The sequence below is a fragment of the Bison bison genome, unplaced genomic scaffold (assembly GCF_000754665.1).
Source record: "Bison bison bison isolate TAMUID 2011002044 unplaced genomic scaffold, Bison_UMD1.0 scf7180017864289, whole genome shotgun sequence".
Taxonomy (NCBI): domain Eukaryota; kingdom Metazoa; phylum Chordata; class Mammalia; order Artiodactyla; family Bovidae; genus Bison; species Bison bison.
The window spans coordinates 2,832,417-2,837,386 of NW_011494861.1; positions in this window are offsets into that span (position 1 = coordinate 2,832,417).

Here is a 4,970-nt window from a genome sequence, read left to right on the forward strand (position 1 = left end):
CTCTCTATCTCTGTCTCTCTCCCCTTCTTCTGGTTCGGTTTCCTTCTACACCTCCTATTTCTCTGTCTCTCCCTGTCCAAGTCTTGGGAGGACAGCTCAGCCACCCCAGGCCTTTGTCCGCAGCCTGGGACATGACACTGCAGCTTCCCGCCTCCGCTTTCTAGCGGCTGGGAGCCTGGGAGTCCCCGGTGGGTCTTTTGGGGACAAGGCCAAGGCCAGGGGCACGAATTCTGGGATCCACGACCGAGACACAGGTGGGGCGAATGAGGCACTTGGGTGCAGAATTTAAGGAGCATCAGGAAAAAAAAAACACCTCTCAGAAACCAAGATTAAAAAATACTCTAATGCAATAGTTTTAAAAAAGTAAAATTAATGCCAAAAATTCAGTGGTGAAGAAAATACCTACATTTTAAAGATGAGATCAGTAACTACTCAAGTGAGCCATGTTGGAGCCTATGGCAAAAGAAAAACTGGGAACAGTATACTGTTTTATTTAGAATGTTGGTATTTCATCCATCATGGATTGTTCACCATGATTTTAAAGGAGACTGGATTGTGGGCAGGAGTCTACACCCATGACTGTGATTAGTCAGTTATAAAGTATCAAATGCAAAAATCTTAATTATCTTTTAACTTAAAAAAACCAGCTTTATTGGGATATAATTTGCATATCATACAGTTCACCCATTAGAGTGTCCAGTTCAGTGGTTTTATTCAGATTGTGCAACCACACCGATTTTGGAACATTTTCATCACCCCTCAAAGAAATGCCATACCCACTAGCAGCCACTCTCCAGTCCCCTCAGTTTCCTCAGCCCTAGGCAAGAGTCAGACACGGCTTGGTGATAAACAGCAGCGGCAGGCAACCACGGATCTTTCTATTCCTATGGTATTTGCCTGTTCTGGATATTTGATATAAGTCAAACTATACAATAGATGGTCTCTTGTGAATAAGTGTTTTCACTTAGGTATAATGTTTTCAAGGTTTATTCTTGCTGTAGCATGCATCAATACTTCTTTCCTTTGTATTGCCCAGTCATATTCTGCTTTATGGCTATACCATTTTACTTATCCATTCATCAGTTGATGGACATATGGGTTTCTACTTTCTTGGCCATAGTGAATAATGCTGTTACATACATTCATATACAAGTTTCTGTGTTTTTTTCATTTCTACGGGGTATATACCTAGGGTAGAATTTCTGCGTCATGTGGTAACTTCATGTTTACCATTTTAAAGAACTGCCAGATTGTTTTCCAAAGTGGTTGCACCCAGTACATCCCCAGTAGCAATATATGAAGGCTGTCATTTCTCCACATCTTCACCAACACTTGCTGTCATCTGCCTTTTTGATTGTAGCTTTCCTAGTGGGTGTGAAGTGGTTATCTCACTGATTTTGATTTGCATTTCCCTCTTGGCTAATGATGTTGAGCATTTTTTCCCTTGCTTTTTGGACATTAGTATATCTTTGGAGAAGTGTCTGTTCAAGCCTTTTGCCAGTTTTTCAGATATCTTAATTATCTTTTATGTAAATGGCATCACACCACGTTGATTGTTCTGACTTGCTTCTTTGTACTTGACAGTATGCTACGGAGGTCTTTCTGTGATCTTTATAGATTTTTATAGGTTTGCCTCACTTCCCCGGTGGCTCAGATGGTAAAGCGTCTGCCTGCAATGTGGGAGACCCGGGTTCAATCCCTGGGTAGGGAAGATCTCCTGGAGAAGGAAATGGCAACCCATTCCAGTATTCTTGCCTGGAAAGTCCCATGGACAGAGAAGCCTGGTGGGCTACAGTCCATGAGGTCTCAAAAAGTCAGACACGACTGAACGACTTCACTTTCCATTTCACTATTTCTAAGCACCTAGTCAAGCTTTCATAGTCTGACTGTGCTATAAGTATTTATCCAATCTCTGACTGATGGACATTTATGCATTTTCAAAAAATGTTTTCTATTGTAAACAAGGTAATAGACATCCTCACACACATATCTGTGCACCCAAGTGAGTCTTTTTGGTAAAGAAAGCCCTAGAAGTAGAGTTGTTGGGTGAACATTTTTTTAAATTTTAGTAGATATTAACAAATTGTTCTCTCAAATTTTGAGTCATGTATGCCTTTACCAGCATTGTATGAGAGTACTCTGTAGTTACATCTTTACCATCTCTCAATATTATTAATCTCCTTAATTTTTGCCAATTTGTCAGGCAAAAAACAAAACAGAAAATTCATTGCTGTTTTAATTTTCATATACCTGATTACTGAATGTGAACTTAAAAAATATACGATTATTGGCCATTTAAATTTCATCTACTGTGAAATGTCTGTTTATATTTCTTGTCCGTTTTTCTAATGGACTATTTTTATATATTGTGGCTATGAATCATCTTTCTCCCAGCCTACTGATAATCTTTTTGACATAGAAATGTTAAATTTTGGCTTCTGGCTTTCATGTCTTATTGTTCCTATTCAGAGAATATGAAAATATTTTCCTCTAGTAGTTTTATATTTTGGATGTGATGACAATATTGAAGTAATTCTTAAATGAATAAATAAATCTAATGCAGTCTCAATGAAGTTCCTGGCATAAATTGTTGTCAAATGTGATAGTCCACTTGTAGAGTTCATATGAAAAAGAAAATGTGCAGTAATATTAAAAAAGAAATTTCAAAGGTGAATAGCCCTAACAGTTGGCAGAATATAAAGCCATAGTAATTAAAAGTGTAGTATTGGAATGAGATTAGATAAATCAATCAATGGACAGGAACAGTTCCATGTTTACATGAAAGTTTAGTTTATAATAAAGGTGACATTTCAAAAAAACAGAATTTAATAAATAGTCTCGGTTCAAGTGACTATCCACTTGGCACTGAATGTTTATTCATTATTCCATCAAATATTTATGGATGCTAACACAGGCTAGGCACCATACATGTGGACACTGCTGGGGAGGAATAGTGAACGAAACAGACAAAAGGACAAAAATTCCTGGCCTCGTAGAGCTGACATTCCAGTGGTAGAGGCAGTCAGTCAATAAAATAAATAGGTAAATTATTTATGTGTTAGAAATAAAAGAGAATAAAGGAGAGGTGGGGGATGAGGAGAAAGTGGCAATCAAAAATAGGAAGATTAAGGGGCTTCCCCGGTGGCTCAGATGGTAAAGACTCTACCTACAATACAGGAGACACAGCTTCAGTCCCTGGGTTTGGAAGATTCCCTGGAGAAAGGAATGGCTACCCACTCCAGTATTCTTGCCTGGAGAATTCCATGGACAGAGGAGCCTGGCAGACTATAGTCCATGGGGCTGCACAGTCAGACATGACTGTATGACTAACACTTTCACTTTTATGGTGGTACAGTGGATAAGAATCTGCTTGCCAATGCAGGGGACGTGGGTTCGATTCCTGGTCTGGGACGATTCTGTGTGTCACGGAGCAACTAAGCCCTCAAGCCACAACGACTGAGCCTGTGCCCTAGAGTTCGTGCTCTGCAAAAGAGAAGCCACTGCAATGAGAAGCCCACACACCACAACTAGAGTATAGCTTCCACTCACCATAACTATGGAAAGGCCACTCGCAGCAACAAAGACCCAGTGCAACCAAATAATAAAATAGAAAGATTAAGAAAGGCTTCAATTAAAAGCTGATATTTCAGCAAAGGAGATGAGAGGATTGACCTTGTAGATATCTATGAGAAAGTCCATCTGGGCCAAGGGAACAGACAGTGCAAAGGTCCTGCGGCAGGGATGTGTTTATGTGTGTTGAGGTTTACGGACTTGAGCTTTCACTATGGGTGGTACTGAAGGGTTATGAGGTGTGACAGGTGCTTACTTATGCTTTTACTGGATCACTCTGGGATTTGGGTAGCATGTCTTTGGTAGGGATAAGGCAAGAGTGGACTCAGGAAGACCAGAGAGGAGGTGACCAGAGTTGTCTAGGGGAGAGGTGTTGGTGGCTTGGACCATGTGGCAGCAGTAGAGGAAGTGGGAAGTGCTCAGATTCTGGATGTATTGTGACGACAGAACAGATAGGATTTGTTGATAGATCGGATGAGTGGGGAGAGTTGGCAGGGGAAGAAGAGTCAAGGGTCACTTTGAAGATTTTGATCTGAGCCTTGGAAGGCTGGAGCTGCTATTAATAGAGGCAGGAAGGCTGTGGGTGGAGCTGGTGTGGGGAAGAACAGGAGCTCAGCTTTGGAAGTCTGGAGTTTGAGATGGCCCTCCCGCCTCCGAATAAAGGTATTGAGTATGAGTGTCTGCTGAAACGTGAGGTCTAGGCTGGAGGTATGGGTTGGAAACAATCAGTGTAGAAACCTTAGCTGTCCCACACAGTGGCCAGGCATCACATGTGGCTACTGAGCACTTGAAATGCAGCTGGTCTGATTGAGATGGGCTATACACGTAAAAGGGCTTCCCTGGTGGCTCAGATGGTAAAGAATCTGCCTGCAATGCGGGAAACTGGGGTTCAGTCCCTTGGTTGGGAAGATCCCCTGGAGAAGGGCATGGAAACCCACTCCAGTATTCTTGCCTGGAGAATCCCCATGGACAGAGGAGCCTGGCAGGCTACAGTCCTTGGGGTTGCAAAGAGTCGGACATGATTGAGCCACTAAGCACAGCACATACGTGTAAAATGCACACTGGGTGTCACAGGCTTAGGATGGGAAAAAACTGCAGTAGCTCATTATTGCTTTTTTTTTAAAGTTGGAATGATAATGAAATAACTTTGGATGTATTTGCTTAGATAAAATACAGTATTTACCTTACAGTTTTCTTTAAAAAAGTGTCCAGTTCAGTTCAGTTCAGTCCCTGAGTCGTGTCCGACTCTTTGCGACCCCATGAATCGCAGCACGCCAGGCCTCCCTGTCCATCACCAACTCCCGGAGTTCACCCAGACTCACGTCCATCGAGTCAGTGATGCCATCCTGCCATCTCATCCTCTGTCGTCCCCTTCTCCTCCTGCCCCCAATCCCTCCCAG